Source organism: Lissotriton helveticus, chromosome 5_1 (genome assembly GCF_964261635.1).
Source record: "Lissotriton helveticus chromosome 5_1, aLisHel1.1, whole genome shotgun sequence".
NCBI lineage: Eukaryota > Metazoa > Chordata > Amphibia > Caudata > Salamandridae > Lissotriton > Lissotriton helveticus.
In genome coordinates, this window is record NC_136065.1 from 1,258,107,119 (window position 1) to 1,258,131,179 (window position 24,061).

Sequence of the window (24,061 nt, forward strand, 5' to 3'; positions counted from 1 at the left end):
ACAAACCATTATGAATTGGTTTTCTTTCCGACAACATTTGCATATCTGTCCAATGGCGAGACATTTGCCTTTGTGTGGAAATGAGAATCCACATCAGAAGCACAATTTCTTTTTCTTCAGAGACATTGCCTTTTGGGCATTCATGGTGTGTTTCTGCTTACTTTTCATGATTGACACTGAGTAATTCCGGGCTGTTCCAGCCTCCATATCAACAGCCAGTTGATGTGTACATTCCTCACCTCTCACAGCCATGACTAACTTTTCTGGACTTAGTGTTTGTCTTAACATGCATTGTTTAAACGGATCAGAGAGGCAGCCATCAATGACTCCGAGATGTATGGCTTCTTCATCATTGAATTCACTGAACTTGCAGTGCTTGATGAGAGCATCAAGTCTTTCTATAAACTCATCCATCACTTTGGCTGCTTGCTGTCCTTCCTGGTTGAAAATTCAGCTTTCAGAGTTGATAATCTGCATTGGATTAAGCCTGGCTTCCAATGTTTCTCTGATTTGATGGTACAATACTTCATCATTCTTGTGGTATTTTCTTGATCACTACTTTCACTCCATTACCTGCAAGGTTCTTTAGGTATTTTATAATCTTTTTCTCATCTGTTTCTTCTAAAGCATCTATGAAATCATTGTACATTCCAATGCATGCAGTCCATCTGGTGCCAATATTTTGGTTTTTGGCAGGGTTGAATGGTGGTGGAGGATTCAAAAATACAGTGGCACCTTAACTGGATGTACTCACGTTGACAGTATATGCTATTCCAATGATGGTCATTGCTCACTTGGACCTGCACCTTCTGTATGTATCAGCCTTTGCATAAATTTGGGTTGTCACGCCTGAGCTGATGTCGTACGGTGCCATGTTCTTTCTTAATGGTGAGTAACGGATTGTCTCTTGCAAATGGTCATCACTGCTCTCAACTGTGTGTATCGTACCGCGTTGTCATTGCCTTTAGTGTTGCTTTGTGCCTGCTTGTCTCTGCCTTTAGCACTTTCTTGCACCTGGCTGTCTGCTTTGTATGGACGATTGCTCTGTGTTTTGCTGTGGTGCAGTAGCTCTACTTTCAGCCTTACCAGTAGACTTCTGTTGGGCTTTCCCACTGTCCTGCTATGTAAGTCCTTTGCCATCTTGAGGACCTTGTAAGAGTTCGATTGGAGCTTTGACTCCATATATGCCAATTGTAGATATATTGCTTCTTGGTGGACATGTGGCTTGCACGTGCAGTTTACTGAACCCCGGAAAACTCTCAGGGAGAGAAATCTTGGGGCACATGTCCCCTACTCATCGCCAGTTGTCATGTCCTCTCCAGCTCTGGCGAATGCATATGACCACGCCACACACTGAGCTCTGTAACACACTTCTTTATTCTTCAATCAGCCACCAACTGAATGCATGGAGTCATAATCTTTATTGAACATACCCAGACACATCCAGATACCTCCCAGCTGATTGCGTAATTGTGTAAGGAGTCCACCAAGGACCACAAGGGTCCTACTTCACATGATCACACAACATACAAGATGATGAGATTAATTTGCACCATTGTTGTAATCTTGACATACTGCCTTGATTGGACACATAGGGCCTTATTCCGAGTACAGTGGTCCATAGGACCACTGTACTCACTGTGGTGGTCCAGCCCCTGCCACACTGTAGGCCCATCCCCAGTGTTATAAGTGTGGAGGTTGGACCGTCACAGGACCATTGCGTCTGCCAAGGATCCATGTTCCTGTGGCAGTCGTGCAGTGGTCAAGGAGCTGTAATATGCTGCGTTTCCAGCACCCCATTCATGGCCGAGAGGCAACATGGCCCCTACTGCTTCTTAGCCTGGGGGTATATGCAGGGGGCACATTTAGTGCCCCCCTGGAATATGCACCCTCAGTTTCTGCATGTTATGGCATGTATTCCACACCATGCAGGAAGGTGCAGTTGGCGCTGTGACGGTGGCGGTCTGCATGTTAAGCTCTTTTGTGAGCCTAACAGCAGTTGTTGTCAGACCACCACAGCACCGTCTACTAGACCAGGATTAAACTCCTAATCTGGAGGGCAGATGCACAACTGCTTTGACAGTCCTACAGTGGACGGCGAATTGCTGGCACCGCTGTAGGACTGCCAAAGTAGTAATAAGGCCCTTTGGTTTTATGTATGTGGCTTAACAAAAACCTATGTTGTCCTGTTGTATAGCACACTAACACCTGTTCGGTTGAGCTGCACTTTATAAAACAGATACTTTTTTTCAAATGTACTTTTTTGGGCCATAAAACTAGAATAGAAAAACATGCTAGTTTCCCAAATTTGGACAAAAGTTAAAATAGGCCCACTAAAGGTCTGTATTGTGTTGGCCCTAATCTGAAATTATTATTGCCATCACAAAAGGATTTTTTTAAGGAGGACTAGCAATGTGCCTAAATACACCACCTTATATCAGTTGGACCTGGAATTGGAGTGAAAATGTTGTGCATAATATATCCTTTAAGTCAGGTTTATTTGGGAAATGTTTTGGGCAATTTCTAAAGCATTTGTTTTGAAAAAGATGCTGTGGGAACTCATCCTGTGTGATAAAGAATGGCAGGTTGGCTAAGTGAATATCAGAGACTTTTTTTGAGTTATGGTTCATATTAATAGTATGTTGGCAGACACAAATAATAAAGCTACCCTCCTTCTGGTTGAAGCTGGCTCCAGGAATATGATGAGGATTACTGATTTGGACAATATTTATCAACTCACTTTAGGGCCGGACTACCACTGTCTTTAAATGATATTTGCTCCTGAGAGGTATGTTTATTTGGAGGACTTTACCTTACATTAGATTCATTTATACAAGTTTTTTTGGCATGACAATACAATTCCTGTTGAGGGGGTACTGAATAATACAATTTCTATTAGGATATAAAGTGAGGCTCTGGACAGAAGATGTGTGTCTGTAAAAATACTGAATGGTTGTTGTTATAACCTAACGAACACTGTGCCACCTGTCCCGCCTGTGAGTTTAGAATTGTACTGCGTCTACCTGGCATAAAATGTCATAGAAATAGTAATCGGTTGATTGGAATTTGTACGCATTTTTTGAATTTAAATAGCATATGCAAATTTAGTTTGCCTTAATTATTTTTATATGCAATTGTTCTTGTAATATGCAGGTTTTATGTAGATGCTGCATGTCAACAGAAAATCTTTACATGGCCTTCTTCATATTCTGAGACTACTCCTGTATATGATTAACAGACATTCCCCGGGTACCCAACCTGCCCTTTACTTCAAGGATTTGTAGGTCCCTTGTTTTGCCTTTGGCTTTTTTCTTCCCAATGGCAAATAGCTTCTTCTCTTTTGTGCACCGTTTCCCCTATTTGTTGGGTTTAGACATTTTTCCTAGTAATGTTAATGGGTGGTTTGCTTTAATGGTCATTTGAGATGCGCAGAGCACATTCTCCATTGTGGTAATGCCAGTGCGTAGCCTGTTTTTATATATTCATATCCTGAACTCTTGATTTAGGATTGTCAGAGGTTGCGTCTGTATATTTCCTGCTCTGTTACTATCTCAGTCCATTAGAGGGCCTGTGCTAACCCACAACTAGTGTTCTGCATCAAACACCTCAAGTGAACAGCAATGGCTATTGCTGTTTGTTCAGTATAGTCTTGACCCAAGTGCTGTTGATTATAGTTCTCATGTTCAAATCGAGACAGGATTCTAAGAGCCCCACCCTGTGAGGCGAGAGGGTGGACCTGCCAGGCTGGAGAGGGTTTAATCCCTATGAGCTCTCCAGTTTGTGAGCAATCTTTATTGGTATGTGGAATCCATAGCTTCACTCCATTGATTATTTTGCTGTTCCCCATCACCAGAGAACAAACTGTCAAAGCCCTTGAATGCTAATATTCATCTGCAAGGCCATCCTGTTTGTAAAGGCAGAGAGCAGAGGCATCAAAGGAGCACGCACATTCTTTCTCAGATCTCCCTTCCAGCTCAATCTGTGGGAAACAAGCTTTTGAGAGCAGGTCCAGACTGGTAATTCCTGGCACCGGGCAATCCCCCCCCCCGTAGGCTGTTTGGGGTGGGGGCTGGTTTTCTGACTGGGGGCAGGTTTTGTGGCTGGGGCTGATTTTTGGTTCAATACGTCACGTGAGTCACTTCATCGGTGTCTACATTCACATGAGATGGTGTCATGTGACTGCAACAATATACATTGTGCCATTTGCCGATAGTGGAGACAGGAGTAGTCACTCGTGAGGCGGGCCATGGCACAAAAGAGCAGCAGTTGTGCTTCTTTAGTTTACGTGCGTGACGCCGTTTACTGCTCACTGCCTGTGCCGCCCATTAGTGCCTCATCATGCTGCAGTGACTGGACCGTTGTCAGAGCGGTTGCACAATCTTCATCTCAGAGAAACCGCACACACACAATCTTCGTTACTAAGAGACTGCCGGATACTCTTTATGGCCGTTACTCACTCAGGTCTGTATTACTAATAAATATCGTTTAAATGTACAGCCTGACTGAGCATGACTGAGCCTGTAGAAGCTCTGCTACTGGCTGCGCACGTCAGGCTGGTGCTGCGGTGGGCCAAACTCTGCCATTTAAATAGAACTGGTCTTGAAAATATAATTTATTTCACAGCCCTGACTGAGCCTGCATAACCGCTCGCTGTTCTCGGTCTCCTAAGGCTCTTAAGGAAATCTAAAATGCCATTTTTTAAAGCTGAAATCCCAAATGTAAATTGTATTGATAATGGTAATGCATCGGAGGGGGCACAGCGGAAAGAGTTACGCTTGAGCTGACATGTTAAAGCCCTGGTATGATCATGTGACGTGTAGCCCAGTGGGGTTTTTATGTTGTGTCGACTTCTAAGGTAGGAACCGTTTTTTTTATATTTAAATATTAGAGTACTGTCTGTTACAGGTGCCGTGGTGTATTATAGGCCTGGTTTCCATCTCCTGAAGGTGTTTTCAGTTGGCTTTTACTTTGGGAGGGAGGGGTGGGGGGGGGGGACTAAATAAATCCACGAGCCTGTTTCCTTTCATGTGCGAGTCTGTCCTCTTAAATAAACATAGCCTACAGTGTGTTTCTGGCTTAACTCAGCTACTAGTCTGTTTAAAATTCAATTGTAAACGTTGCACGTGTAATTGCCTGGAAATTCTTTGAGTGAAATTCATCAAGTGAAAGAAAAGCTGTAATTAACTTTTTGGCTAAATTACATTAAATCTGCGGTGTTTTTGTGCAATTGATTTAACACGAGGCAGATAATTGAATTAAAACTGACAGATTACATTTCAAAAGTAAATATACTATGTGCGAGAAGCAAAGCGCATGGCTGGAGTCTTAAGTGCAGTTCTAAAGCAAACATAACCCGCTGTGTATGCCAAGTCAAGCGCGAGGTTGAAATTGACTGCAGTTCTTAAGTAAACAATTCCTGTCACGCGTGTCTACTCTAGCGCGAGGTTGAAATTGACTCTGCCTCAAAGAAATAAATAAAGACAGCTGTTTGCGTCGAGTGAAACGTTAAGACTGCCATCTATGCTTCTTTTGGGTGAATAAAAAGGAAATAAAGCCCACAGTTTAACAAGCACGAAGGGGAATTTACAAAGGGATTTTCAGAGTTAATAGGTTATTGCTCACTCAGTCGAATAAGAAGCTTCGAATTACTTCATGTGAGGGGCATTTATTCTTCAGTCTATCACGGCATTTTCAGCAGTTTTTTAGTAACACTAAAAGAGTAAAAATCGAAGAAGGATTAGGCAACTACAACGCTGACCTTCATAGTATAAAACACATCAGGAAGTTGAGTGACAATTGAAGAAGGACTAAACAACTACAATGCTGACCCTCATAAGTTGAGTGACAATTGAAGAAGGATTAAACAATTATAACTAGAGGCTGTTTTTCAAAGAAATAGCACATCTGTGATGTGCACACGCAGAACACAATTTTATTCTTCATCCTAGCATAACATTAACAAGACTTTTTACACCTTTTATAAGTTAAAATTGGTTTTTAATATTTTAAAAACTATAGCTGTGTTATGCATATACTGTATAGAGCAATACTTTTCCTTTTAGTGAATATTCACAAGTTGATTTGAATTCACAGTTATTTAATTAAGTTTTCCTAATGTTATATTGCTTTTATAGTTGAATGCTATATGTCTGTTTAAGAAGTATAAACTATAGCTTTGTGTCACAGCAAGTTTACTTATCATTTACCCATTGAGTCATGGCTACAATGGAAAATGTCGGTGCTCCTCCTCCTTTTCTCCAGACTCCTGGTGACCCTCTAGTTCCATGGCGGAATTGGTACAGGGCTTTTACTAAATATTTAGGAGCAATTGGTGGTAATAGATATCGGCCTGAACGGAAAAGGTTTCTTTTGGAACACAATTTGGGGTTCGAGGGTCACTCTATTTACGAGCATCTTCCACCCTATGTAGTTCCACAAGATCAGGAAGATTTGGATGAATTTGAACTAGCTGTAAAGAAACTTGAGAAAAAATTTGATGTACAACCTAGTTTAATTGTTAATAGACACAAGTTTTTTACAAGACAGCAGTTGCAAGATGAATCCATTGTCACTTATGTTGCTGTTTTACATATGTTTGCAGCGGAGTGTGAATATGAAAACTTCACCGATCAACTCATTCGTGATCAAATTGTTGAACGTTGTTATGATAAAAAAGTTCAAGAAAAACTGCTCACTTTTAGAAATCCTAATCTTGCTGAAACAATTGATATGGTAAAGGGAATTGAAGTTTCACGTAAGGCACGCAAAGAACTCATTCGAAAGGAAATAGTGGCATGTCTGTAGTAAATGAGAATTCAGTCTCAAAGGAAAAATATAATTCAAGGAAAATTGTTAAACAAAAAGACAACAAAAATAGTTTCTTTTCTAACAAAAACAATTTTTTCACACAAAAAAAATTTGTTTCAGGTGTGAAAATTCAAAACATACACCTAATGGTAGACCTTGTCCTGCGAGAAGTGTGAAATGTAAATTGTGTAACAAAATCAGGCATTTTGCCAAGGTTTGCCAGACTCCCAAGGATTAAATAAATTCTGTCATTGAAGATGATCAAAGTGATACCTCAGAGGAAGAACAGTCTTGTTCTAGAGGCATTAGAGACATGATAGTCGTGGTTCAAGATGATGAATCTGACTGCGTAGATCCTTATAAGTTTATAGAAACTGATGGGAAAAAATTGAGACTACTCATAGATTCTGGTGCAGAATGACAATGATAACTGATATCAAAATCAAAGAAGGACTAGCTATGTTTAGGGAAAAAAGGAGACTCAATGAAGTACGTATGTCGGCAAACCAGTTGGTTTGTTCAAAAAGCCCTCACCCACCAACCTAGTTGGTGGCATGCTTCATCAGCCCGATGAAATCTCCAGATTGACCTTCTTATGCGCCCTATCAATCGCCCTTGGATTCCGAGCACCCCTCCAAATCCTACGTGGCACAAGCTGCACATTAACACCACCAAAGGTCTAAAGCAGGGGTGCTTTCTATCACCCATGCTGTTTAATCTCTTTCTAGCAGACCTGCCAGGGGAAATGAAAAAAAACAAATCACATGCCCATGCCCCACTGCTGGAAAAACCTCTTGTTATCAAATCTTTTGTATGCAGACGACTAGGTTTTAATAAGCCATTTGCCAATTGGACTCCAACACCTTCTGGATGCCACTAACACATTTTCACAAATCAATGCATTAAAGACCAACTTATACAAATCAAAAGTAATGACAGTGAATTATAACAAGACAAAGAAACTTTCATGGCACCTGGAAGGGCAGAGGCTAGACCGGGTAACCAACTACAAATACCTTGGGGTACTATTTGACAGCAGAGGATCGTTTATACCACAACTAGAGGCACTGCGTCGGAAGGGCACCACATTCTATTTTTCAATGAAACCCCTGAAAAAGGTCCTCCCAGACTGAACTTTTGATCCTCTCCTACAAGTGATCAGAGTACGACTGCAGCCAACGCTCACATATGGGAGCGAATCAATGCAAGGGAAAGATGCAACAGTTCTAGATAAAATAATCAGTAGAACATACAGAGCAATTTTCCAGCTGCCCAACTACGTGTCGCCTGCCCAAATACGTCTTGAATTTGGCCTTCAGAGACAAACAGTGGAGAGAAGAGGTGCTTATACAAAAAGCTGGCGTAAAATCAGAAGCGCAGAGAAAGGATACTTAAATGCCAACCTCAGTTCTGAGCTGTCAACCCGAGATAAATCAACAGCCAGGAAGTACCTGCTTCAATCATTAGAATATCTCGAACTGACAAACCTTTGGGACTCATCCATAGATAGTAAAAGCTTCAAAAAGGTAGTAACAAAAACAAAAAAATGAATATCAACAATATAGGATAAGGAAATCCTGGCCAAGACGGCTCTTTAATGGATAGTGCTGAATGATTATAAAAATCTTAAGCCTCAGGCATACCTGAAAAATGGAACTCACACAGAAGACAAAAGACATTTTTTTAAAACAGCGCTTCGGCATTCTACCAATTCCTCCTCATTTGGCACCCTTGAAAATGAAAGAAGAAGAGCAGTCCTACCGTTTTTGTTGAAAAGGAAAAGAGAATCTAACACACACAATCTGAATCTGCTCAAGCCTGATGGACATAAGGCACACCTTACTTCAAGAAATATGTAACCAAAAGGGCATAAGAAGCTGTAGGGAGGCTATCACCTTGACCCCGGGGATTACTCTAGCACACTTGACTCACTTGGGCTACTATTGGCGCCCCAGTGGTCGGTCCGGTATATTCCCTTCTCATTGGCTTTTTCCTTTCTACGAGTCCTGACCCCCAGAATGCCACCATTCAATTACGGTAGGGCTCGGACTGCTACTTGACACCAACGCTCTCTCCCTCTTCTCCCAGGTTCCTGACCTACACGTGCAGGTCCCACTGGAGCAGACTGCGGGGTATCTTATGATCTCCCTTAGGGTAAGATCGGTAATGATGAGTTTTCCCTTCCCCCCCCTTCGTCACGTGTCCTCTGTTCCTTGGCTATTCTTTACCATTTTTAATCCCTGCATGTTAGACTATTGTTGTCTCCGTCAAGTAGGCACTCACAATTATCATTGCAGGTTTTAATTCTCAAGTTTGAGTTTAATTTTTATTTCCATTCACGAGTATGTCATTTAAGCTAGTTATGTGTGTGGCCTCGAGTTTGTTCTTTGGTTTCTCACCTGTTGCCTGTTGTGGACTAACGAGGGAGCTTTGGACTGCGAGCACGCAGGAGCTGCTCTTCCTTCAACCCTCATTTCACTCCTCGCGGAACCCGCTCCGCGGGTCCCGCTTCGCCCCTGGTTCTGTTTCAGCGCTGCTGGAAGTGCGCTGTGTCTTCAGGACTTTTTCTGACTGAGCCTCTGTGGCGGTGGTGTGGGCAGGGCTGCGAGCGTGGTCAGGCGAGGACTTCAAGTCCCAGGAGCGCCTGACCCTCGGCATCACCAGCAGCTGACCCGCTATCCCTGCTGGCTCCTCCCCCGCCTCAGCGCGGCTAAAACCAGCGCGTCAGTTTGTTCTTTGGTTTCTCACCTGTTGCCTGTTGTGGACTAACGAGGGAGCTTTGGACTGCGAGCACGCAGGAGCTGCTCTTCCTTCAACCCTCATTTAACTCCTCGCGGAACCCGCTCCGCGGGTCCCGCTTCGCCCCTGGTTCTGTTTCAGCGCTGCTGGAAGTGCGCTGTGTCTTCAGGACTTTTTCTGACTGAGCCTCTGTGGCGGTGGTGTGGGCAGGGCTGCGAGCGTGGTCAGGCGAGGACTTCAAGTCCCAGGAGCGCCTGACCCTCGGCATCACCAGCAGCTGACCCGCTCTCCCTGCTGGCTCCTCCCCCGCCTCAGCGCGGCTATAAACCTCCTCTGTGACACCGCAACGCGGGAGCGCGCCGGGAGAAGCCCGGGACAAGGGCGGGACCGTCTGAGGCCGTCAGAGGCTGAAGAAGGCTGGGCTGGGCCCCCCCCCTTGGTTCTCCGGTATCAAATTAGTGTGTTATTGCATTTATAGGCTTGTATTGTATTTTAAGGCTTTGTTAATTAGGTTTTATACTATATAATTGTTATCATTTCTTTTTTTATTTTTTCCCTCCTTTTAATATGTCTCATGACGGCTAAAAAACTACGCTCTGGGCGTGTGATTGTGGGGAGATCTGGGTCTAAAACCAAATCCAACCCTCTACGGAACAAAATTGCATCTTCTATGCAACTGAAAGGTCAATGCCAGCTTTTCAACTTATGGGACAAAGGGAAAGATAAACCCACTGATTTGCAGTCCCCGAATGAAATTCCGGGTTCTAATGAATCGGTGCCTGTTAACCGGGTCATTGATGTTTCTTCTAGTTTAAGCTTGGTTGCTAGTCAATCTTTGCCTATTCTAGTTAGCCCCGAAGTTTTAAGGGGTTCGCCGTCGGCGTCTAACAATGTGCAGCTGAAACAGAATGCTCCCCTTGAATCTCTGGGTAATATGCCCTCAAAATCTGTCAAAATTGTCCCCTCTCAAGTTGCACTAATGGATGCTCCTAAAGTTCCAGTGAATATTGATCTTTTTTCAGCCGCGCTGGTTAAATCCCCTGTGGTAGGGAATGATTTTACATTGCCTGACATTGATTTAACAGCTCATAGGGCGCGGGTAGGATCGGTACAGGGGAACCCTAAAGGTGAACCTTTAGAGGAAGCAATAACGATTTCAAGTTCCGGTCCTCTAAGTAGCACACCTTCTAATAAAATAGATTTTTCCCTTCCACAATTAAACCTTACATCCTGTTCAGGTCAAATGTTGAACAATTTAGGGGAGGGTTCCCCAAATATTAATGGGAGGTTAATTTCTAATTCTTTGTCCTCTTTGGAATCAATTCTCTCCTCGATTTTAAGTCTGCTTGAAAAGTTTGTGGGAGGTTCGGAATGTATTTTTGACACTGTAACGCAAATTTTGCAAGTTCTCTTGTTAAGTAAAAATGAGTTAGTGTCAGATCTTCCCATACCATCGGCCTCTTTGTTGGTACACCCGAAAATAAGCGCGCCCTCCGCTTCGGCAGCTTTGGATTCAGCTCTATCTTCTCCTTTGATAGAAGGACAAAAGGAAAAGAAGCCGGTAGTTCTCCTAGCTGTCCCCAATCCTTCCAAAGTGGTTTCGGCTGGCGCTAATTGTATAGCTCTAATTAGCGACAAGATAGAGGCAACAGTAACTTCCCCTCTCATTCCCAAATCCGAAATTCCATCTCTTTTTCCGATATTCTCCTTGCCTTCAAGTAAAGAAGAGGAGATTCCTAAAGTAAATACGGGAGTGATGGAAAAAGAGAGTCCTCTGAAACACAAAAAGATTAAAATAAAGAAGAGGAAACCCATTCGAAGGTTTGCTAATAAAAGACAGAGGAAACTTTTCTTTGATAAGAATGCTGAATTAAGTATGGATGATTCCCCGCAGGCGGAGCAGCCTCCTCCCTCTCATGTAGAGGTTAGGGTTGTCCCGCCCAAAGAAAATGCCCTCTCCCCTGGTCTAGGTCCTATAAACTTTACTAATCCTTTTCTTCCCAATGTTTCCTACCCTTCCGCAAATCCTTTTTCTTATTGTAACGTTAAAGCAGGATCTGGCCAAGTAATTTCTAAGGTTTCCTCTCCTTCTGTCATCCCGTTTGCGCCTCCGTTGAATCCGTCAGCAAGACCCTTTCAGGCTTCATCCTCAACGTCAGTTAGTGTCCCAAAAGAAAAAATAAACGTGGATACGTTATATCTTGATTTCTCTCCCTTATTTGAACCTGATTTAATTTTAAATCGATCTACCCTGTTGATCTGTTTCAAAGAGATCGAAGGTTTGAAATTAATTCAAACGTCCGATTTAGATATTGTATTTCTCCTTAATTCCTACATGGGGAAACCATTAAGATCAACAAGGGTGAAATTTTATTCGAAAGTTGTATTAAATCTTGTTCTACAGTGGGCAGAGGAATTACAAGTTAGAGGGATAGATGTCATGCCATACTTCGGGGATAAATGTTCTCAAAGTATTGTTGCTGATACTTCACTATCACTTCCCTTAAATATGGGAGTGCAGTTGTCGGATTGGTCTAATCCTAGATCAGAGGACCTAAAAATTTGTGTGGCTAAGAATGAAAGGCTAGTTTCATACAAAAATCCTCCCCTTAAGCAGACAGTGAAGGATGATCAATCTAAATGGAGTTGGTTACCTGGAGTTCTAGCGAGTAGATCTGTTCCCGGTTTTAAACATCACTCCAATTTTTAACAGAGAGCTGAAATTTATTTCATGGAACACTGCTGGATTCAAGGATTATAAGGAGAAATTGGGTTTCCTACATTCTCAAAAGGCTGACATAATCTGTTTGCAGGAAACATGGGTCGAAGGAAGATTAGCTTTGGAAAAAGATTTTTTTGTTTTGGATTGCAGTGCAACCAGTACTAGAAGAGGCCATGCTAAGGGAGGGTTAGCATGCCTGTTATCTAACAGATTGCATTGGAACTATTCATATTACTTAGATCCAGGAAAACTGTTTCAAGCAATAACGCTAAAAGATGTTTTTGAGGATTGCCCTAATAGATTGTTGATTGTGGTAAACATTTATATTCCTCCCAATTGTAGTTTTAATGCTGGTCTAAAAACTCTGTTTACTTTTTTAACTAAAGCGTTTGATATCTCCCCTACTCCGCATGTGTTAATGTTTGGGGACCTAAATTGTAATATATCTAACTGTGGGTTGGAGTTGTTTAGAAATATTTTATTGGAAGAGTCTTTGAATATACCATCAGCCCAGTTTCCCTCCAAAATCAAAATTAACAAAAGAGGTAAAATTATATTAGAGGGTCTACTTAATGTTGAATGCTTAATAGTAAATGGGAGGCTTCCATCCGACATCCCGGCAGCTTATACTCGTAAATCTGAAAAGGGAAAATCTATTATTGATTTTATCATGGTAGACTATGCCGGTTTTCACCTATTGAAGGATATGAAGGTCATTGAGACTAATCTTAGTGACCATAATGTGTTGTTGCTTTCTGTATCTGTTAAGCTTCAAAAAGCGGATCCGTGGAGTCTGGATACAGATTCTGTGAATTTTGACTCCAGCTCAGGGAAATGTTTTTGGAACCCTTGTATTGTTGGAAATCTGATGCCTCTTTTGTATTTTACTGTTGAGAATTTACCCCTTTGGGAAGGGAGAGTGCTGTTATGTTTTAATAATTTTTTAGATTCTGTAACGGCTAGTGCAAAAAAGAAACCAGGTCTGAAACAATCCCTTGTGGTCCCTCATCCACTAAGGGCTTTAAATAGAGAAATAAACAAAGTTGTAAGGGGGCAATTTTTATTTTTTACCGAAGAAGCTAAGTCTAAGTTGCTTCTCTTAAAAAGAAGGAGAGTTAGGCTCAAGGCCCGCTTAAAACGGTCTAAGGAAGATGCCCTCTGGATCCAACTGAGGGAAGCTTCTTATAATGGCCAAGCCAAGACATTCTGGTCCCTAATTGGCAAAGGTTGTCGTACCAGAGCCAGTCCTACGCCTATTGCCATTGAGGAACAGGTGTGGGTTAATTATATTGAGAAGTTGTACAGTAGCAATAATTTTCATGTTTTTAATGTTGAATTGGATAATGTCTCACGTATACCTGACTGTCCCACAGAAAAGGAAATTGAATGTGCCATTAAGAATATGCGCTCCTCTGGTGCGATGGGTCCTGATAAAATCCCAATTTTAGTATTAAAAAACCAGAGTGAACTTTGGAGTAAAATACTCTTCCCAGTGTTTAAATTTTGTTTTTCTAGCGGAACAGTCCCCCCCTCCTGGAAAGGAAGTATTATTGTCCCTTTATATAAAAAAGGGGCACGAGATCTACCACAAAACTATCGTCAAATAGCTCTGCTTGATGCGATTGGTAAGGTCTTTGCAAAATGTGTGCTTACTTTAATGAATCAATGGGTATTTGAACATAAAATCCTTCCCATGGAGCAAACAGGTTTCAGACAAAATCACGGAACTCTTGACAACCTGACTGCATTACAAGTTATCAATGAAAAATATGTGAAAGTCCGTGGTGGTCAGGTATATGGCGCCTTTATTGATTTCTCCACCGCCTTTGATAAGGTAGATAGAATTTTGCTTTGGAGAAAGTTAGTTAACTTGGGTATGCCTTCATTCCTTATTAAGTTAATTCGCGCCCTTTATTCTGACACTTGGTGCAGAGTTCTACTTGGAGGTGAACGTGGTGTATCTAAATTAATTCCCACCTCCAACGGGTTGAAGCAAGGTTGCCTTTTGGCTCCATTGCTTTTTTCTTTATATACAGTTGATCTACCCGTTACTCTCTCTGCTTGCGCCGGTATTGCCCCGTATTTGGGTGGAGCTCCAATTGCATGCCTTATGTATGCAGATGACATCTTGATTTTGGATCTCACCCCAAAGGGCTTGAACAATCGGCTGCATGCATTGTCTGAATATGCTGAAAGCCACTTCTTATCTATAAACACGGCAAAAAGCAAAGTTATTTGTTTTTCTGGTAGAAAGAAGCCTAAATGCCTTAACTATCCATGGGTTGTGGGGGGGGAAAAACTGGAATGTGTGAAATCTTATACCTTCCTAGGTAAAATTGTCACTTATAATTTAAGTGACAAACTACACATTGACAATAACTCTTGTAAGGCTATTTCGCAGGGAAAGAGCTTATTTTCCCTATATAAAGCCACAGGTAGAAGGCATTTTTCTATTCTCTTAGATGTTTTTAGAGCGAAAGTTCCTGCCTCCCTGTTATACGGTATTGAGTTAGTTGATCTAAAAAAGTGGAGTTTCTTAAACTCTGCGGAAGGGAAAATTTTACGTAGTTTAATGTCTGTAGGTACTGCAAATTCAACTGCCTCCTTGAGACAGGAGCTGGGTTTACGTAGCAGCTGGGTCCAAGGTTTGGCAAGTATCATACGTTGGGTAGTAGCTTTATCTAAAGGTGAACCTAATACTTTACGAGTTCTTATAAAAAATGAATTATTAGGATCTCTTAATGACTTCTCACTGATTGTAAAAACTTCAGATTTGCCGTGTTAAAATTGAAATTGGATGAGGAGACTTTATTTCTATTGTCCTCTCTCCAATTAAAAACGGTTCTGAAGTCAGCCTCCTGGGAATTGGGGTTTTGTCAGGATAGAGACCTCTGTCTAGCAAAAAAAGGTTGTACGCCTGTTATTGAATCTTATACCCTGCGGAAAGCTCAACCATATATGTATTGGAATATCTCCCATGGCGCCAGGCGCCTTGTGTATTTATTAAGACACAATTTGCTTCCGCTGAAAGTTCTACATGCCAGCTGGTTTGGTCATTCGGCACGCTGTGATCTTTGTCAATTGTATGATCAGGACTTAGATCACGTCATGTTTGTCTGTCCGACACTGATGCCTTGCAGGCGTAGATGGTTAAGACCAATTTGCCTACAACTCAACATATTATCTGCTTCTTTGTTTAAGGCTGCCTTGATTAACCCACCTAATGAAATGTTTGCTTTTAAACTGTACAACTTTTTTAAATGTTTTTTGGACTTGTATTAAGATGTCTCTTGTAATTTCGATGGAATAATATTTTAAGTATTTCTTGTTTGTATGTATATGCTGTTTTATGTGGACCTCATAAAGAGTTCCTTATCATAATAAAATAAAACTTGAAAACTTGTGTGTGGCCTCGCAATATCACGAACATATAAAGCCTTCACTATGTGTTGTTGTGTATTTCCTTTAGGTCACCCGTACTCAGCAGGACTTCTTTGCCTGCTCCTTTATGACCTCATGGCATAAGGTTGTATGATCACTTATGTATTTCTTCACTGTGTAGTACGTCCCACTTAGGTCCTGATGAATTGCCCTCCGGGCATGAAACATGTTGACCATACCAGGGGGTTGTAGGTATCTTGCACAACACTACCTGTAGCAGTTATCTCCCCTCCCACCATTTTAACCAAGGGCGCCAGCCACGCCAATAAAGTTCTTTGTGGACTGACCCACCTTTTTTAATTTTCACCACACTTCTCACGACTACACCTTTTCCTACCCGCACACCCGCATGCACCATATGGCAGGGATTAAAGATCTCCGTTAAAGAGCCCCTTTATGGGTGCCCGCCGGACATTGCAGCGCCAGTCCAGCGAGGAGCAAACCCATATGATGAAGCATGACATCTAGCTTGCTAGGTGTGTGAGGGTTTTAGTCCCAACTAGGGTATTCCCCTCTTTGGCTTTTGTCTATCTTTCTCTATGCACGCTTCATTTTGACATACTCTAACTTTTCATCACCCCACCTGGGGAACTTTGTACATTACTTTGTGGCTAAGCTATGCTTTAACCCAGGGGAGACCCAACTAAACTGCCGACTAACAAAGTACTTCGACATAGTGGCTAGAAGACTTAAGACCTAGAAAAGGGAGGAAGGAAGAACAGTAAGCAGTTATATCATTTAACCAAGTACAGCGACAGCCAGACTAGAAACAGGCCTTGTCAAAATTGTGTCCTGTACCCTGAAGCACAAGCACTTTATTGTCCTCGAACTGGAATGCATTGATAAAAAACTGAGACAGTCCGTCTAGAACCAGGCTTTGTTAAACTGTGTCCTGAACTCCCAAGCACAAGCACTTTATCACCCTGGAAAAGGACAATACATATAAAGAAACTGAGATTTACACAACCTTTATTTGAGAGTAAATGTTTTAAATGTAAAAGTACAAGATAACGTCGAACATAATTTGATCGCAGAATGTTTTTATTTTGTGAGTTTTAATTAACTGCACAATAAAATTATTATTATTATAAACAAAGAATAGGAACATTGTTAAAAACATTAGCTTGGTAAAAATGCTGGTTTGTCAAGTTAGCTGTGCATTATTATTACATTGATTTATACAGGTAGATGGTGCAACATATGAATACGCAGCTAAGTGTAAACAAGGACTTTATAAGTTACTTCTGTTGCTTTAAACTACCAGATGACCCCCAGTGTGCACAGACAGAATGACAAGAAGGTTTGGAGCTAATCAGAGCCCTGAATCTAAATCCCTTGTAATTTTTCCCTTACAGATATTACTATTATTAATTGAATCTGTGTCTAATCAAGCAATGAGATATTGTAGGAAAGTGGCTCTATATATACTGGACCAAAATAAAGTACAGTGTGTGTATAGATTCCCCAGTCCGCAGAGTTTTGGCAGAGGCTAAAGTTAGATATAACCTTACTTTCTAAAGTGGTAGCTTGGTCGAGCAGTAAGGCAGTATCAGAGGACAATGTAAAGCATTTGATGTACACACTCAGTCAGCAAATGGTCTCACACACTCAAGAACTCAACTCTAGGCCAATTGTTTTGTATCAAAAGATATAGTTGTTTTATTTTAGAACCAACAAGGTATCAAGATATACTTTCTCAGAATGAGTTACTTTATTCAAATACTTTTCAAATAGGCATTAGACTTTTTGAATGCAATAGTTACAGTTTGTTGCAATAGGCAACACAATTTCAAACACAATGCAACATTGAGCTCAATGGGAATTTTCAGTTAAATGCAATCATTTACTTTGCAGATTACTTTTCTAACTACAAGACTGGATCCTAGATTCAGTCCTGGGTCATGTCCTGTAAACAGTTAAGTAAAAGCGTTTTGGTTACAGTAGTGATTTTTAAGGAATAATATTGTATTTCAAAAGTTGACACTTAGAAGAAACTTTTTCAGTTGAAATTACCAATGTTATCCTATGGAAGGAAATTCAATTTGCAGGTAAAGTATGTTCATGTTACTTTTTTTTTGTCCTCATTTACCGCCCATCCCACTTTGAGTGTGCATTCAGACCGTCCGTACCCACACTCAGCGAACTGAGAGGCATAGGCGGCTAGGAATTTATCCTCATCCACCTACCGGCACTAAGACTTGCTAATATGAGCCCCCAAAAGTCCACTAAGATATCTCTATTTTGCAAGCTTCCAGAGCTAGATGACCTTGTCTTAGAAGCTCCCCGCTAGAACGCCGGTCATTATTGATTTTTCCTTTGTCTTCTTTGGACTTCAGGAGAAGGTCAAAGGACAAGCAAGATCCTTACTCTTTTTTGCTGTGCTCCTGGCCAGGAGGCAAATTTGCATAAAGTGGAAAGATCCTATCCCTCCTTCCTTTTTAGAATGGCAATCTTCGCTCCTGGCGACCTCCAAGTAGGATTTATCAAGAACAGGCAGCCAAAAGAAGAGAAGCTTCTGGAATATCCTAATATCACGATGAGACCCGGAGAGAGTTTTTTTGTTTTTTTTCCCCTTTTGACTCTGATGATTATGCTGCCTGAACACTCTATGGCCAGGCTGGAACTACTCCACGTTACTTTTGTAATCCAGTACTGGACTCCTAGGTTCAGCACTGGGACATCTATCTAAGTTAGGTAAGTAATTACGTTTTGGTAGTTGGTATGATTTTTAAAGAATATTTGTTGTTTTCAAAATCGACACTTAGAAGAAATTTCACAGAAAAACAGTCAATGGTTTCCTATGGAAGAAAATTCAGGTTACTGGTAAGTACGGTAAAAATTACTTTTCAGGGTTTGTGCTGGGCTAAAAGATGCAGCACTGAGGTCTCTGCTGATAACAGGTGAGTAAATCGGAATTCGTCGTTCGGCTCATTTTAGCTGAATATTTTAAAGTTCAAAAACTCCACACAGAAGAATTTCTAAGTGAAACCAGTCAATGTTAGCCTGTGGTATAAAAGTGAGTTATCAGCTTTTAGGCAAGTACTTGACTGGCAGAATTAAGGTTCTGGGCATAGACTCAGGGGCCTCCCAGGGTCAGGTAGGTACAGTTGGTACACCCTCAGCAGCACAGGGGCAGCCGGGTGCAGAGGTAGTTTGACCCAATGTTATCTAATGAGAGGCAGGGAACCTTCTGTTGGTGGCTGCTGGCTAGCAGGCCATGCAGCTGTGGTAGCTGGGGTCCTGGTCACCTTCTCAGGGCAAATGGGGAAGTAGAATAGGACAGAAATTGCACAGCCGGGGGCACTCGGGCGGCTGGGTGCAGGGTGCTTTTGCGCCGTTGGGCAATCAGTGTTATTTAATGGAGTTCTTGAAAAGGGAATTAAGGCTGCAGGCTCGGGGACGGAGGATCTTCTGGAGCGACCAACACTTCGAGGGATAAGTTTCGGATCTTGGAGGGTAGGTAGGCACCCTGGAGTTGGGCACAAGGGGCCGAGGGCGCCGGGTGCAGGGGTGTCTTTTGGCTTCAGGAAATCTTACCCTCTGCTGGTCACGGTTGAGGGGTGTCCCTGGTTCTGAGGCTGCAGGCATTGTCTGGGTCATTGAGGAGGGTCCCGGTGCACTGGATTCCAGGTCAGAATTGCCAGGGGGCCATCCTCAGGGTCTTTTTCCACTTGGGCACAGGCCGGGCTCGGCGGATGCAGTGTGGGCTGGATTCGTGGTTCCTGGCTGGCACCAGGGGTATTGCTGTTTGAGCAGAACCACTGATCATGGGAGTCCCAGTCTCTAAGAGGGTCAAGGCAGGCAGTTCCTCCGGGGTTCTAGAGGCTGTTGTCCGCAGGAGATGCCGGGATTCAGCAGGAGCACATTCAAGGATCAACAGGCTGGTAGGGCTGGGGCCAAGTCCGTTAGTGTCGTCCTCTTGTTAGCAGCTGCACTGCAGGTCTTAATCTTCTTGGTCTTCTTTCTTGTTTCAAAATTGGGATCTCCGGAAGGAAGGTTCAGGGTGCCCCTAAATACTAAATTTAGGGGCGTTACAGGTAGGCTGAGGGCAGGGACCAATAGGTCCCTGTCCTGGGGTGGGTACACCCCCTAACCTGCTCCTCTCCTGTGGGAGGGTGCAGGAGCCTATCTGTGAGTTGGTAGGGCTCCCATCCTCAAGATGGCGGTAGCCCAGAGTTGTGCTTCACCTCGCCTCTCCCACCTGATGTTGGGTATCCCGTCAGTCTTCCTGCCAAAGTGGGGGTCAGAACTGGTGGGGGCCAGTTGCTGAGTACAGCAAGTGGTCTGGTGAAGCTCACAAAGATGGCATGCCTTTGAAGCTTCCCCCTCCCCATCCCGGGGGAGGAGTCCTAGCACCTTACCCAGGATGTGCATTGTTGCAGGCCCAGGAGAGCGGGGGCTCTCCACCAAGGGGTCAAGCAACATGTCTGCTGTGGGGCAGCCTAGGCAGCCTCTCAGACAAGATGTGGATTGTAGGTTAGGTTTCAGGGGGCATGAGTGTGGGTTTAATGTGCTGAGAAGTTTGGTATCAAACTTGTCAGGCTTCAGTGTAGCCATTAAGGTACTGTGGAGTTTGTAATGACAACCTCCCAGCACCATATACTCTTAAATGGCATCACTGCACTTACAGTGCCCAGGAATGGCCCTGGGTACTGTAGGGGCACAGAGCTCATGCACCTGTGCCGACACCACTGGCATAGGGCACCCAGCTATTGGGGTGACTGATGTATGCCAGGGCAGTGGGTTTGTGGGCATGGCACACAGGGAAAATTGAATAACCATTTTGCATCCGTTTGTGAAACCAGACTGTTAGTACTACTCACTCAGTCACAATACATGACCCATCTCTCAATCTTAAAGATATGGAAATAAATGGTACTAGTACTATCAACAATGAGATCATTACAAACTGTAAATATGTTTCAAAAGAGAAGGCACAATTCCGACAAGGTCCACTTTAAATCAGACTTCTCATTCTTAGCACTTTTTTGATTAGGCTGCACACTTCAGAAGTTGATCTACCTTCACCACATGTTGCGAAATGTGTTTTAAAATAGACATCTGGTAGTCAGGTATTTACATTCTACTGCCTTTTTTTAATGGTACTGCATTCAGTGGTACATGGCGATCACAAACTGAAGTCGGAGCCATGTTCAAGACAGAAAGCAATAAAAAATGAGAAGAGGGGGGGACCGGGAGCTAAATGAAGGTCCAGTGCCCGGTGCTCCCAAATAACAAATCACTACTAATGAAGGAATCTGTTCCTATGAAAAGGGCAGAAGGAGTCGTTTTAGAAAAAAGAGAGGGGGGAAGTCAAAGTGACTTTTACTTGGTGGCCTCACACATCCCGAAGGATGTCATGCTTCACCATAGGGAGTTGCTCCTCATGGGGCCGGCACTGCAATGCCTCTGGGATATAGGAAGTTATCCCCATGAACCTATTGACATAACTGTGAGTACAACCCTTTTGATAAATTGATGCTGATGCATTTTGGAACTAGTTGAGCACATAGTAACAACGCATTTCTCTGATACAGATCATGACAGCTAGCATGCTCCCTTTTGACTCATGAGGATAACCTCCTATATCTCATAGGCAAGAGGTTCCCTCCCCCTTTTTACCTTTCCTATTGTGCGGCACTATCACCTCTGTAAAAGATTTTTCAATTAATGGGAATTGCACTTGAAGAACATAATTTGTGAACTTATACTGATTGATAACATTTCTTACTCCTTGTGGTCTCGTTCCGCAATTGACCGGATATTTGACACTCAATGTTCTTGAGATGTACTAATCACTACTACTATTCTTGTGATTGATGAGCTGGAACAACCTTCCCCTAGCTATTTTATCTGATAACAGACATAGTACGCAGTTGCAATGCATTAATCACCCCTACTACTCATGTGATAAATGTACCCCCATACTTGTTTTACAGCTGTTTGTCTATCCAATCATCATTTATATCCATGATTCTACTATGATTAAATCTGTGACAACATCTGGTGCATAATTTTGAGGCCAGAGACATCAATGTAGTCCACCTCAAAGGAACCATCCTGGTGGAGCAATACCTATTCACCATAGACATGACTAATTGTTGTACTGTTTTGTCTGTTTCGCTCCATATCCCTTTCCCTCTTGTCGTTTTAGATCAGACCAACTTCCAGGTTCATCTGGTGGCACTGCTTCAATTGATGTGGCCACCCCCAACACACTGTTCCATTGTATTGTACTTCCTTTTGGTCCCGAAGAAGCTCTGGAGATCTCCTCTTTAGACCATTAAGAGCACAAAACATGCCAACCTAACACATTCCACCTTGACAACTGCACAATATCTCCCAGCTACTGAGGACCATAATCACCGTTGAGCCGCCTTTAACCTCTAACCTTTAACCTCTCGGTTTTTAACCATGACAGAGGGATCTCTCATTAAACCAACTAATTACAGACACCCGCTAGTCATTTTTTAACTCACCCATCACAGCACTAGAACTACCTCGCACTCATCAGAAGGTGTGAAAACTCAAAGATCTCGAACAACTAGTCAAGGGCTGTACCTTTAACTACTTTAACCACATAGAAGCAGAATGACGCTAAGTTCCAATGCCCTTCTCAGAACTTTCCTACTAGGTATTTAGTATTCCATCGCAGGTAAGTTCTAAGGGGGGAAAGGGGTTGGGGACAGAGAAGAGACTGCTCCAAAACTCTGCCGGTTCTGCTTCGTCTTCTTCTTCGTTGTTTTGCAGGTTAAGAACATTTACATTTATCAGCTTTATTTGTTCTCCTTAAACATACTTTTAGTTGTAGCTTTAGAGTACTTATCTTACCAGGAAGTAGTTTTGGGCTTGCCTCTCTTCTTACTTCTCATATTTTTGTTAAAGTGGTATCGCGAGAAGTCTCCATTCAATCCTCTTGTTCTTTCTTTTACAGGTCCCTCTAATTCAGACTCTGCTCTGTTATGGTGCAAAGAAAATAGGGTAAGTAATATGTCCTAATACTCTTTAATTTTGGTTCCTTTTACCTCCCTTGTACCCAACCTTAAACTCACTAGAACAAGCTGAATTGATGCCTTGTACTGGGTTTCTGGAATGATTATACACTGTTGTCTGTCTACACTGTAAACACTGTGACACCAGCTCATTCTATATAAGTTCTTGAGAAGCGAATGCTCATGTAATTTTATTGCAGTTTTTTGGGTCATTAATGGAAAAGTGGCATGTAGGAGATCAGTGCTTGCATTCCTATTCTTTGCTCTCTATTGGTTAAACATGCACGCTAGAGAAATGTGCTCCTGTTTAATTAATTTGACCTTGGGGAATTCAACACGACACGAAATGGAATCGTGCACGCATTTAATTCTATGATACAGATAAACTTAAGCGGCTCGTAGAATTATGTCAGCCGAGTTTGCCTTTTGCATTCAACAGGACACGCGGTAAACTCGTGCTCATGTTATGAAACTAAGGTGCTTTTGTATTCAAACGCGGTACGAAGAAGAAATGTGCCCGCATTTGTTTTTCATTTTATCTCTGCTCTGACTCTCAGGATTAATTGCTGAAAGGGCTACAACAGACGTGGCGCGTTGAAGAGGTCATGCCTGCGTCTGGTCAACTCTGAAACCCTTCAAGAGCTTGTAATGAAGGACATGAGATTATTCTTAGAAATTATTGAACTGACAAGAATGTTTGCTTTTTAACCTTGCTATTATACTCAGCAAAATCACTTACTGAGGGTCTAAGATGTTATTGTAAATATGCAGGAATATTATCTTTAAATTATCGAATGTATTTACATTAGTTATTTTACACTAACCTTTGGTTCTGTGAGACAATGATGTACCGGCGAAACTAACCCCGTTAATTCCGCAACTACCCTGACTAACTTCCATGACGCTTCAGAAACAGGTGCTCTTATAGTAAATTCTTCAGTGAAGTGCGCAGTGGAATGATGAAGCACACCTCACCAGACGGTCATTACCGAAAAGACTAGATTACTAAGCAGCGATGTGCTGCTGCAGTGTCAGAATGTTGGCAGCCATGTTGGAGTTTCTGCTATGCCAGCTAGCACTCCAGCTTAAGGAACTAACTGCCCTTTGTTGAGTTTGTAGTGAGGAAATATTAGCCACAGTTGAGGTAGAAGGAGGAAACCTCCCGTGGGTCCTGACAAAGCGACGCTACGGGGGAGCCTTCGGGGGCACTGCTGCACCGGCCCGAACGAGGAGCACCACCCTATGATGAAGCATGACATCCGTCGGGATGTGTGAGGGCACCAAGTAAAAGTCATTTTGACTTACCCTCTTTTTTCTAAAATGACACCTTCTGCCCTTTTTCATAGGGACAGAAAGAAAG

At 42.5% G+C, this 24,061-nt stretch overlaps 1 long non-coding RNA gene across 1 annotated transcript in view; it reads left to right on the top strand.

Moving 5' to 3' along the window:
* The first annotated feature begins 4,223 nt into the window (after positions 1–4,223).
* LOC144753571 (uncharacterized) overlaps positions 4,224–24,061 on the top strand; it is a 111,849-nt gene continuing 92,011 nt past the window's right edge. Inside the window, exons 1-2 of the long non-coding RNA XR_013594417.1 lie at positions 4,224–4,461; positions 22,644–22,690. This is a non-coding gene — a long non-coding RNA (uncharacterized LOC144753571). The remainder of the gene's footprint in view (positions 4,462–22,643; positions 22,691–24,061) is intronic.